The sequence below is a fragment of the Barbus barbus genome (genome assembly GCF_936440315.1).
Source record: "Barbus barbus genome assembly, chromosome: 25".
Lineage (NCBI taxonomy): Eukaryota > Metazoa > Chordata > Actinopteri > Cypriniformes > Cyprinidae > Barbus > Barbus barbus.
The window spans coordinates 6422060-6436155 of NC_136753.1; the positions used below are offsets into that span (position 1 = coordinate 6422060).

Consider the following 14096-nt stretch of genomic DNA (forward strand, 5'->3'; position numbering starts at 1 on the left):
GAGATGGTACCAGATTCGCTTGACCTTTGACCTCTTTTCAAAAGTGAAATCATTCTTTGCTCCCCTTCCCCCTCTCTCTCGCTTTCTTTTCATTGGCTAGTGTCCCGCTCTTGGATGGCTGGGGGTATGGCTAGAGCTTAATTTCTTTGATTTTAACCGTTGTCATGTCTCTGTCGTCTGTGCGTTTACTGTCTTTGTATCTTGTGTTTGCAAATTACTCAAATGTTGTTGATGGTAGTGGTGCTGGTTTTATTGTTGTTCTGGAAATGCAGATTCTTAAAATGATCAGTGTTGACGTCACTATTAAAGTGACTCCTGCTAGAATGCTATTTTTTTAATAGCGAGAGAGAGTTGTATCTTGCTCATAATTTGTGTGTGTATTTGCTTTAGGACCATTTAATCAGATCAAGTCCAGCATTCTGGGTTCCACGTCTGACTCAAACCTCACTAAGTACAGCACCATCAACAAGATCCCTCTCATCACTCTCAACTTCTCAGAGACCAACAATGACAAGCGGGCAACATCTCCGCATTCCTCAGAGAAAACCATCATTGCACCAAAGGTCAAAGATCGAACACACAACGTCACAGAGAAGGTGACACAGGTGAGAGATGGACATTGCTTCATGGAAATATTCATTTACTATTCTAAACGCAGCAATCAAAAAGTGGAGCCAACAAAAGTGGTCTCACAAAACGCCATTAATAACTACAAAATATCACAATAGTGTCTCTCTTATGCAAAAGTCATACATATTAAGGGTTGTCTTAATAATTATATAGAGAAGAGACCTTCAGCTAGAAATGAAAGTTAGACAAGACTAACACACACACACTAATTCAACTCATTAACATTTCTGTAAACCAGCTGAGTATACCTGAAAAATGTAAATAAAATTTGCCTCAAAGTAATTCTTTCTTAAACCTCAGTTCATACTGTTGTGTGTATTAATCAGTGCACATTATTCCAGCGAATCAAATGTTTGTCTTCCTAATCTTTAAACAAAAAGTAATACATTATGCCATTTTCCAAATAACTATTTAGTAATTGCTTTAGGGTTCTTTTGTAATGCAACCTTTCTCAAATCCTTGCAAAACAAGTCATTCAAGTAATCAATTAGTGAACATGTGTGCTTGCATCAATAATGACTAGACAGCCCACGTTACACCTCTCTTTATCTCTCTTCATTGGCTACCGGTCAGTGCTCGCATCAAGTTCAAGACATTGGTGCTTGAGTAGAAAACAGCCACATGCTCCGCATCATCTTACCTCCAATCCCTCTTAACCAATTTACATCCAGAAGTCTTAGGTCAGTGCGTGAGCATTGTGTCAATGTACCATGAGAGAGAGGCACAAAAATATGTTTCCAAACATTCACATTCACTGTTGCTCTCTGGAGGAGTGATTTTACAAACCCGATATTCAAGAAACAGCTAAAAACATTTCTCTTCTGTGTGCACTTAACAGAATCTTGCTGACTCGTAAAAAAATCCTCTGCGTTTTCGGTATTTGTTAAATCCCTCAATGTTTGAGACTTTATATGTTTATTGTTCATGCTATTGCCTGCTTAAGATGCATCGCTTTGTTGTTTTCCTCATTTGTATGTAAACTACCATTTAACATTTTGTGGTCAGTAATATAATAATAATACATAATACTCTATTATTCTGCAAAGACATATTGAATTGATCAAAAATGGCAGTAAAAATATATTTACAATATTATAAAAAATCCATTTCAAATAAATGCTGTTCAAATAATCCTGAAATGAATGAAACAGTTTCCACAAAAAATAATAAAGCATTGTTACTAATAAGAAATGTTTTTGAACACCAAATCAGCATTTTAGAATTTCTAAAATATAGCCAGTAAAATATTATGTTGTAATAACGGTTTTGCCGTATTTTTGATTAAATAAATGAAGCCTTGGTAAGCAGAAGAGATTTTAATGTTTTCAAAACTTAAAAAAAACTATTGTATTGACTTTGAATTACTATCTGGATCTGGTATATAACACCCCTTTTTATTATTTACACCGTGTCCTAACTACACGCGACGCGACGCGATGTCGCGACACGCGATAAAAGGTATCTTTTCCATGTTAATTAGAGTTTTTGTCCTAACTATCCGCGACGGCGACACGTGAAAGTGTTTCTATTTCCGCGATGTCACAGCTGGAACAACAACATACAAACTAAATGACAGTAGATAATCACAGATGATTTTGTGCTTTATTCAAAGTTAAAGGTGTCTAATATGAGTTTATATATCAAATTGCATGACCTTATAGCCATACTGAAACCAACAACAGATAGTTTACCTCAGATCTTGAAAATAGCAAAGATGACCATTAAAACTGTGGACTCACTGTGGACCAAGGAGTGTATTCCATGACAAAGATGTTATCAGTATGTACATTTAATGATGTTAAAAAGGTTTAATATTTATGAATTAGATTATAAACGTATACATTTCGTTGCGAGTGCATAGCGCTTCCAGAGAGAGCCCGCCCACAAACGCTTCTGATTGGCTGTGATATTTGATTGATTCTGTCGCGTCGTGCTGTCGCGTCGCGTGTAGTGTGGACAGCCAATCTGCATTTCGCTGGAATCCTGTCGTGACGCGTGTAGTTAGGACACGGTGTTAGTCAATTCCTGATGGATGAAAGTTCTTAGAATATTTTGTTTTCTTCAAATATCATGTTTCACTCAGAAATATGTCATATTACAGAAATAAACTGGCTTGCAAATGCCATTTCATGTTGACCAAAGAGAGCACTAATGATGGTAACTTCAAACGAAACAACCATTTACAACACACCATTAAAAGCACAAAATAGATATAAAGTCTGTTGATTCTACATAACTACTCAAGTCCTTCTGCTTGAGATTTGTAATTTGCTGCACAACGAGCAGGACCGAGAAACATATAAAAGGTATATTCTACATATATGTATTGTAACCACATGTCTGGAATAATTAGTAGGAACTAATCATGAAACATGAAGTAATAAAACTAGCCATGTACATTCACACATGCACCACCAATGACTAAACACATACATGCAAAATATTGGCTCAGTTTATTTTTCTCTCCCTCCTCTTCTGTCTATTTCTGTCAGTAGTGCTGTTTTTGTTTGTTTGCTACATTATAGACTTGTTGCCTGTAACTATCCAGATGGCCAGTTACACACACAGATGGCTTATTTTGTCTTTTCCATTCTTTGTGTCATGTTGGTTGAAGAGTTGGACTCTAATTAAACTGGGTCTTGGCATCTAATCCTGAAACTCAACCTCCCACGCACCCGCAACCTTTATGCTGAACGTGATTTCACTCTTTCTGATTGACCCCCTTTTTTTATACATCTCTTTTTATAATATATCTCTTTAAACTCTTCTTAATAATAATGAAATCCTCAAGTTATTAAACTCAGAAAAGTTAATGAGCTCAGAGAAGTCACTTATATTCATGTGCAACCATGTGTTTTAACACTTCCATATTAGATTAAAAATAACCAAGCTATCGACAATTATAGTTTAAAGATAAACATAACTTGTGAACACACTGTAAAGTTGTATCTGAAGTAAGCCAACAAATGTCACTAAAAGCAAGAGTTTGATTACTGCACTGCATTATTGATCAATAATTAAACCCCAATTCACTGCATAGATTACGTCATTTGGTTTCTGATTGACTGTGATATTTTATTGATTCTGTCGCGTCGTGCTGTCGCGTTGCGTGTAGTGTGTGGACAGCCAAACTGTTTGTTTTTGGGGTCAGTACATTTTTTTTTTTTTTTTTAAGATATCAATACTGCACTTTTGTTCAGCAAGGATGCATTTATCAAAAGATAGAGACAGACTTTAAAAGACTGTGAAATTGTTTAAAAAAAGAACCTCTCTCGTCCACTTCGCTTTTTGTCAGATCTCTATACCCTATCTAATTGAAGGCAAAAAGAAATCTTTAATAAAATTATATTTCAAATAATTGCTTTTCTTTTGAACTTTCAATTCATCAAAGCATCATGAAAAACTGTATTCAACTGTGATGAAAATAAGAAATGTTTCTTTGTTGGCACCAATAGCCTCATGGGCAGCACACCAGCATGTACCATCATTGCGCTTCAGTCATCCCGAGTATAACTATACTGATCTATTGAAATAAAGGCATAAAAAGCCAAAAAATAAATCTTAAAATAGAAATGTTTCTTTAGTAGGAAATCTGCATATTAGATTTCTAAAGGATCATATCACATTGAAGACTGCAGTAATGATGTTGAAAATGCAGCTTTGCCAACAAAGGAATAAATAATGTTTTAAAATACCTTAAAACAGTTATCAAATAAATAAAATAAATGCAGCATACAGAGCATAAGAGGCTCTTTTCAGAAACATTTAAAATGCTTGCATAAATGGAACATTTCCTCTTTCTAACTCTCTGCAGTCCTTCTCATGGTTTTCATCAAATGACATTGACTATGAAAAGTATAACATATGACCTCTTAGTGGCTGCAGCCCATGGGCCTCCCAACAAATACCTACATTATTCAGCCCGTTTGTGTAGTTGTGTGTGTGTGTGTGTGCGTGCGTGTGTGTGTGTGTGTGTGTGTGTGTGTGTGTGTGTGTGTGTGTGTGTGTGTGTGTGTGTGTGTGTGTGTGTGTGTGTGTGTGTGTGTGTGTGTGTGTGTGTGTGTGTGTGAAAAGTGAGAGACACCCTCCATGACACACAAATACACGCACAGGCTAGCTGAAGGCTTGGCAATTACTGTCACTGAAAGCAAGAGGAAATTGTCTCTCTTCCTCTCTGTATCAGTGGAGGAATGGTGAGGGGGGCTGTATGAGAATTGCCTCTGACACTGAGACCATAGTGTGTCCCACACACATGCTGTCATACGTTTCTATACAGATCAAAGCAGCTGTTGACTCATTTGTAGTCTCGTGTAGCCAGACCTTCAGACTGATGGCTGAAGATCTGGAATCCATGGCAGCTTTCATTGGCCATGGCCTGCCCATGGGCATCCAGGGTGTTTCTGTATGCTGTTATATCATGTGGCACAGTGTACATATGATGTTGTGTATTCGTTTGCTCACTGAACACCCAGACTGGTTCTGTCCATTCAGACTGGTTCCCTGATGGGAAGGACATAACAGTCTTTCTGTATGTCATTTTTTCTCTGGCTGAATGGTGTGCTGTGGTCCGTGATTAACTCATGGCTGCCTCGACCGTGACCCGTCACCATGTGGCCTTCTCTCGCTTTTCACATTACCATCTGAGAGCTGGATCATAAAAAGTATGATGTATTGCTCCCTCTCTTTAGTGTCCCAAAATATCTATAAAGTAGACATACAGTGTGATGCTCTATTAAAATTAAGGAGCTCAATGACCAAGTACTAAATAGACATACTCTAACATTCACATTGCAAAGCTTCCTGGCCAATTAGTACAGATTATTTCTAGAAAAAAGCTACAAACATCTTCATGATATTTGATTGTTAACAACAGTGTGAATTATACTGGTACAGAACAGTTTGCTAATTTACATCTTTAAGTCTTAAAGGTACAGTAGCAAAAACAGTGTGTTCAGTTCTAAGGGTCAGAGAGGGTTGAAAATGGTCATGTAAAACCAAATTCAAAATTAAGATTGAAATCAACAATGTCGGTAATCAAATATGCAAATTTGTAACATTGTCCTTTGCTTAAATCAGTTATTCCCAAACATTTTTTATATTAACTGAACCCCTTTGACCTGAAATATTTACTTGAAGTATCCCCTGATACCCTGATATCAGATTTTTTATATAATTAATTACATGACGTGTCGATCAATTAATCAAATTATTCACAAAATAATTTTAAGAAAATTACTCCCAAAAGGTCATATAAAGTCATTATTGTGCAAAATGAGAAAATCCTTGAATAGACATGACAAAATGTAGCTTTAGAATAAATATTTTGATAAATAATGATAACAAATGGGAATTAAAGTTTTTTTGTTTTAAAAAAATAATATTGAGATATGACATGATTTAAAAAAAAAAAATGAAATGGTGCTCTCAATATGAAACTAAAACTGCCAGTCGGTAGCCACAAGTCATGTCTTAATGAGTGAGTCATTCAAGTCATTCATTCAACTGATTCATTCTAATGGCTCATTCATTTAAAAACAAGGCAAGTGACTGTCTTCATAAATGGGTCACTGAATCATTGGCTCACTTGGATTTGTTAAAAACCTTGGAATGCATTAATAATTTTAACGTTATTTTTTAACATACTCATCAGTATTTGCATAAATTGCATATAGTGTAGCTCATGTAAAAGTATGTCATATCGATTTATTCAGAGACCAATTCTCACTATTAACTAGTTGCTTATTAGCATGCATATTATTAGCATATTGGCTGTTTATTAGTACTCATAAAGTACATATTAATGTCTTATTCTACATGACCATATTTTAGATCCCTTAATCATAGCCCATACATTAACTTAACAACTCCCTTACTAAATAATAAGCAGCAAATCAGGAGTTTATTGAGGCAAAAGTCGTAGTTAACAGTTAGTTAACAGTGAGAATTTGCCCCAAAACTAAAGTGTGACCCAAATTTTAGAACATTCTGAAATCCGTGAACATGACAAATTGCTGATAATATAGTTTCTACTTTTAATATTTATGAGATTATTAAAGGGTTAGTTCAACCAAAAATGAAAATTAGCCTGTGTTTTACTCACCCTCAAAGCATCCTTGGTGTTTATGACTTATCCAATCGAGTTGTATTAAAAATTCACGTATAAAAATTGCACGTATGACAGTCAGCAGAACTGAGAAAAAAGTGTTTATTACATTTAAAATATGGATTTTTGTCTTAGAAAAATGCATGGATTCACTACAGGAGGCCTTTATGCACCCCCCGGAGCTGTGCGAGGCACGTTTTTTTACAGATGTGCGCGCTTTATTTCACGTCTTCTGGACTGTTGACAGAAAACACCCGCTTACCCCCATTGTAATGCTTGGAGGGGCCAGGACAATTTTTAATATTACTCCAGTTGGATTTTTGTGAAAGAAGAAAGTTATATACACCCCGGATGCTTTGAGGATGCGTAAAACACAGGCTAATTTTTCAGTTTTGGTTGAACTAACCCTTTAAAATCATGAATATCTGAATCATGAATATCTGAATCACATTCTACACTGAATGCGAGTTAATAATGTGTACATGTCACTATGTTGTCTCCAGTCTCTAATTTTGCAGCTTGTGATATGTTAATAGTTACAAAATATAAAAGTATCACTGTTGTCATAGTAACTGCATCTCCATGCATAGGTGCCGATCCTGTGGGTGCTCAGGGGCTCGAGCACCCACGGAAATGGATTGCAGCTTGTATGACTTTATTCTCGTTTTCATAGTTAATTTGAGGCTGTTTTTAGCGTTATTTTAATGGCAAATGTTGAGAGTGCATTATTGTAATAAGAGAGGTCGCTTGCAGTGGGCTTGCTCTCCCATATAGTGATCATGGCTCTGCTGTCCCTCAGATATTACGTGTGTGCCCTCAAACTTTGTCCTGTGTACACGCGAATAAGTGCTTATTGTAAACAGGTATTTATTAAATCATTTTATTTAGTGAAGTGCAGCCGTCATAGAAAGAATGTTTGCTTATTGTAAACAGGTATTTATTAAATCATTTTATTTAGTGAAGTGCAGCCGTCATAGAAAGAATGTTTGTATTATTTGGTTACTAAATAATGTATTTGCAGTCTGTGCGTTTCACTTCGCAATTTTGTGTAGTAAATTTATCAAACGCACCATCCAACAGAGTGTACTCTACAACAAAAACCAAAACCCAGTATAGTTAATTACTGAGTAATTCACCCACCGGCAGAAACATAAATCGGCGCCTATGTCTCCATGCTTCAGGTGTTGTCTCTAGGCGCTGACGTGCTTCCAGAGTATAAGCTTCAGACGTCACGCATCAACAAGTTCACCATCCTACACTACAGCCCCTTCAAGGCAGTCTGGGATTGGCTGATTCTGCTGCTGGTCATCTACACAGCTGTTTTCACGCCCTACAGCGCAGCCTTCCTGCTCAATGATGTAGAGGAGCAGAAGAGACGAGAATGTGGTTATTCCTGCAGCCCGCTCAACGTGGTGGACCTCATAGTGGACATCATGTTTATTGTAGACATTCTTATAAATTTCCGGACTACGTACGTTAATGCCAACGAAGAGGTGGTTAGTCATCCCGCTAAGATAGCAGTGCATTACTTCAAGGGATGGTTCTTCATAGACATGGTGGCGGCCATACCATTTGACCTACTCATATTTGAAGGAGGATCAGAAGAGGTGAGCATATGTATATGTGTGGTTTGATTGGTTTAGTTCTGTAATTTACAATGAAATATTTTTCATGCTATTTGTACTGTCGCTCTTACTTTAAGTTAGTAATTTGAACAAATACAAAAAGCTACAGTAGGCAACATTTGAAGTGGATCAAAAAAGTTCATCAAAGTTGACCTAAGACAGGAAAACATTTTGGTTTTAGGACAACTTTGATAAAAGTTTTTGATCCACTTCAAATGTTGACTAGTATGCGTCAATCTACATGGAACATCATAGCAAACACCCTGAAAACCTGGCAACCAACACCCTCATGGGTACATTTTCACCCAAATGCAAAAATCTGGGGATTAATATAAAATGCAGTTTAAAAGATTAGTTCACATCCAGAATAAAAATTTCCTGATAATTTACTCACCCCTATGTCATCCAAGATGTTCATGTCTTTCATTCTTCAGTTAAAAAGGTTTTGAGTCAAACATTCCAGAATTTTTCTCCATATAGTGGACTTCAACAGAGATCAATTGGTTGAAAGTCCAAATTGCAGTTTCAAAGCAGCTTCAAAGGGCTCTACATGATCCCAGCTGAGGAATAAGGGTCTTATCTAGCAAAACAATTGGCCATTTTCTAAAAAAATAAATAAAAATACTTTTTGCCACAAATGCTCATCTTGCACTAGCTCTGCGATGTGCGTCCATGACTTTGCTTACGTTGTCACGTTGGAAACATTTGTGACATAGGCAGAAGTAGTACCGACCTCTATCTGATTTTCTACTCTAACTTCAAAATCGTCCAACATATTTGTTTTCCTTTTTCTTTCTTTTTTTTGTAAAAGCTTTTGATTTAGTCTTTGCATGTTCACTTTGTAAACACAGTTGGCACTTCCGCCTACGTCACATGTGACCTTTTCAATGTGACTAAGTAATGCACGAAGTCAAGCTGGTGAAAGATGAGCATTTGTGGTTAAAAAGTACACAAATGTTTTTTTGTTTAGAAAATGACCTATTGTTTCACTAGATAAGACCCTTGATCTTCAGCTGGGATCGTGTTGAGCCCTTTGAAGCTGTGTTGAAACTGCAATTTGGTCCCCATTGAAGTCCATTATATGGAGAAATGTTTTCCTCAAAAACCTTAATTTCTTTTTGACTAAAGAAAGACATGAACATCTTGGATGACATGGGGCTGAGTAAATTATCAGGAAATGTTTATTCTTGAAGTGAACTAATCCTTTAATGCTTAAATATGGCTTTAAGTATGACTGGCTGTTTAGGCTTTAGTGCAATAGTGTCATTTTTATCTAAATGTTATGTTAACATGAATGTATGTTTGCGCTTCACCTTCTTGATTAGACCACAACCCTGATTGGCCTGCTGAAGACTGCCAGACTGCTCCGATTGGTCCGTGTGGCACGGAAGCTGGATCGTTACTCAGAGTATGGGGCGGCTGTCCTAATGCTCCTCATGTGTATCTTTGCACTGATTGCTCATTGGTTGGCTTGCATATGGTATGCGATCGGCAATGTGGAGAAGCACTATCTGGATCACACGATTGGCTGGCTGGACAATCTAGCTATATCTATTGGCAAGCAGTATAACGGCACCGACCTCTCCTCAGGCCCCTCAATCAAGGACAAGTATGTGACAGCACTGTATTTCACATTCAGCAGTCTGACCAGCGTGGGCTTTGGAAACGTGTCGCCAAATACCAACTCAGAGAAGATCTTCTCCATCTGCGTCATGCTCATTGGCTGTGGGTATCAATAAAGTATAATTAAACTTGTGCCATCAAAATCACCAGTGTAGCAAACAGGAATGCTTTTTAAGACTGCTTAATCTTATATCTTATATTATTAAGCATATTGAGCATATTAACATGATATTTTAAAGGAATTAATACTTCTAATAATTAAAAAAATTGTAATCATTTGTAAATATTTGTAGTTTTTAATATTTTTAAATATATATATATATATATATATATTAGGGCGTTAACGCACGCGATTAATAAAAAAATTTTAACGCGTTAATATTTTTTAACGCAAATTAATCGTTTGATAAGGTCTGACAACAACTTGTTGCCGTCATCGCAGTGAGGAAGCCTGCGTCCCAATATGCATGCTATCCATCCTAAATTCTATGTGATATTAGTAATTTTCAATACTATTTAGGGCAGATAGGGTGTATAGTATGCAGGTGCAGAGAACCAGTGTTGCCAGGGTCGCGGTTTTCCTGCACAATTGGACTATTTTGAAAATACAGTCGCGGGAAAAATGACAGAGCCGTGGGTTGCGTTTTTTTGGGCTACTTTTATAATGTACCGCGGCCGCCCAGATTGTATACGTGTGATCGCAAAAGGAAGTTATTACAAACACTCGTTGGTGGTTTAAAGTGAGTTCTGAGTAAAAGTGTACTAATAAATTGTTTTACGTAGCATGATGCTAATGTTAGCTCTAATGCACCTGCAGAACAGGTCCAATTCTTCTTCATAATGCATTTTGTCATAATACTTCATGTAAGGCCGCAAGAAAATGTTTTGTTGTATTTATTTAAAATACTTTTGATAATAGTCAATAAATGTGTACAGGGATTGAAGCGATGTGGCTTGGTAAACGTTTTATTGCCAGTATAAAGGCTGATAATGACTGGAAAAAAAACAAACAAATGAAAAATTATGTCTCATACCTGGCGGAGGTGTGAAAGGTTCTGTTTCCTTAAACTAGTTTGTCATGCATTTCTTTTTCAACACATTTACAGGTAAATCCTAGTATTTTAAATGTGTATATATATATATATATATATATATATATATATATATATATATAACGTAAATCCTGACCATTGCCTTCTCTTTGTGTTTTAGCTCTGATGTATGCTAGTATCTTTGGGAATGTGTCTGCTATAATTCAGCGACTGTACTCAGGAACAGCTCGGTACCATCTGCAGATGCTTCGGGTCAAAGAATTCATTCGCTTCCACCAGATCCCTAACCCGCTGAGACAAAGACTGGAGGAGTACTTCCAACACGCATGGACATACACAAATGGCATCGACATGAACATGGTAAGAGTCAGTTTTTTTCCCCTTTGACATGAATTTCTGTCATCGCATAAATAAATGCATTTATCAGTCAGTGTATACAGTATGTGCCAGTGTGTTAGCTATCTAGTGTTTCAAACATATGTATCTCAGTCACAGAGTATTAATGTCAAATGTGTTCATGTGTCTACGCAGTGATCTGATATGCATTGTCTCTTTCTTATACGCACTCAACCGGACTGACTTCAACACCCTGGTGAGCAGGAGGTATAGATTAATGTTTGCTTTTGACCAAAAAAGCTGCAGTTGTTTTATTTTGAATGTTTTCCATAATGTCTGTATATTTTTATTGAAGCATGCAGTTGATTTTTAAACTGTGCATGTCTAACCGTGAGCAGTCTTGGTTTAAATATGTACCGTTTTATAAGGTAAGCATAGTCCAACTGTTATATCCAATTAAAGCAATTAAAGTTTTGTCCATCTGAAGACTGATGTTAAATCAAAAACTCTATTTACAAAGCTAATGGCTCTAGCTCATCCTGCACATAGACATTTGCCCAGTTCCATTTCAGTTATTTTCCTTCAATTAAATTTTCACTTTGATGGACCTAGGTCGTTTTGACATTTCCCATTTTATTAGGCATTAGATTTAGTTAGTCAGTCAGATAGATAGTTATTGCACATAGTTTTTTCTTGCCAGTCTTTTATCCTTGGCAGACATCCCAAATGCAATTTTAAACAAGAAACATGATGTTTTTTTAGATTTTTTTTTTTTTTTTTTGGTGAACCAAACTAATTAGGGGAAAACATAAGTGGCAGTTGCATTCTCCTCTGCTTGATGTGCCGTATATCATTATATGAAGCAAAAGCAAATCAAAGGCAAACACAATGCAATGCAGCAGAAACAAAGGATCCCAGACGTATTCATACTGTGCTTCATCTTTTATGTATTTGTAGTTGAGGGAGACAAGGCTATATTAGCACTGTATAATCTGAGCTCTAACGCAAAGCTCTTAAAACCTGCAATCATTCTGCCCTTCTTCTTCTCTTCTCCATGGGGAACACTCTTTCTCTCTTTTTCTTTCTCTTTTCCCTCTCTGCAGGTACTGAAGGGCTTTCCAGAGTGCCTGCAGGCTGATATCTGTCTTCATCTGAATCAAAGTTTGCTCCAGAGCTGCAAGGCTTTCCGCGGAGCAACCAAAGGATGCCTACGGGCACTGGCGATGCGCTTTAAGACCACTCATGCCCCACCTGGTGACACGCTGGTACATTGCGGGGACGTTCTCACGGCCCTCTACTTTGTGGCCAGGGGATCCATCGAGATCCTCCGAGACGACATAGTGGTGGCCATCCTGGGTGAGCAATGAATAATTAAACAAACTTTCACTGTAAGCCTGTAATAAGCCTACCACAACTTTGTTACGATGAAATCTCGCTAGGTATGGTTACATGCACCAATTTTCATCAATCAGAATAAATCCAATTTGATTTCAGATTCTGAAGATTTTTATGATCCCTAAACGTTACAGAGCGGTTCACAGTCTCCATACTTGATTCTTTTATTTCCTGATAATCTTCAGTCACCTCCACTGACCAGTTTGTATAACGAGATGCAAATAAACACGCTCACATTCATGTATAATGTATGTAAAGTACACATCACACATTACATTCAAAATTAAAATCTATATTTGATACAGAGTTTGGTTACTGAGCCAAATCTTTAACCACTAGGCTTTTCCACCACACAATAAATGTCCCTGGTGCATATTATTCTAAAAAAATCATAATCTTTCATCAAAATGTATTACCCTCTCCAAAATAACTTTTTTTCCCTTATAACCAAGGCCACACAAGAAGGGAAAAGCATCATCGTCTACCATATTTTACCATCCAGTCTAATCCAAAAAATATAAAAAAATAAGACCTGTCTACATTATTTCAAGCTGAACATTTTGCCATATGACATTGTGAAGTGTTTTACAAATGTTGTTGGATTTACATCTAAAAGGCTGGGCATCTAAAAGGGAAGTGATGGAAGAGACAAAAGGACTGAAGGACAAATGTAGTTTATATGTATATATCCTATAATAAGTACAGTATCAATGTCCAAATAGCAGATTACTGGAATGCTGTGGAAAATGGGTTGTCTTACAATGTGGCACGTGCACACTCATCTAAATTTAATATAAACATCTCAGAGGCTCAGAGGTAATAAGAGACTTAATGAAAGAAGTGCTGTCCTTCATTCAAGGATATATCTCCTGTGATGAGCTCATCATGTTTTTTTATAGATGAGAGAGACTGAAATAGAGGAAAGTGAGAGAACAAGGGAGAGAAGGGTTGTAATTAAATAAGAAGATGCGGGAATGAGTGACGGCAGTGTGGTGCATGTTTCCCTTGTTCATTAGATTTGCGAAGTGTCACTTAGTGTGACGGAGAGCCCCAAGTGACAGCGCTAGTTTCATTATTTACAGGCACATTTATTAAACTCACGCGCACACACAAGCTCGAGAATCTCCAGCCACATCCATGCACGGGCAGGTGGAGCAGGGTAAGCCGAATTTAAATTGTCCATCTCTCTTCCTACGCAAGCTGGCTTTAACAGAATAAGACCAGGGGAAGAAAGAGACACACACTTACCCACTCATGCAACTCGGCAGAAACTTGCTGTACGAAATTGCTAAGAGAAGCTACCTCCTGCTTCATATGTATTCTTACGTCTCA

At 37.0% G+C, this 14096-nt stretch overlaps 1 pseudogene across 1 annotated transcript in view; it reads left to right on the plus strand.

The window, feature by feature from the left end:
• LOC306844778 (voltage-gated inwardly rectifying potassium channel KCNH7-like) overlaps positions 1-14096 on the plus strand; it is a 56622-nt pseudogene that overhangs the window by 36472 nt on the left and 6054 nt on the right. The window contains exons 6-11 of the transcript in view: positions 101-124; positions 391-605; positions 7915-8340; positions 9684-10083; positions 11194-11393; positions 12473-12725. The product of the transcript in view is annotated as a voltage-gated inwardly rectifying potassium channel KCNH7-like (transcript). The remainder of the gene's footprint in view (positions 1-100; positions 125-390; positions 606-7914; positions 8341-9683; positions 10084-11193; positions 11394-12472; positions 12726-14096) is intronic.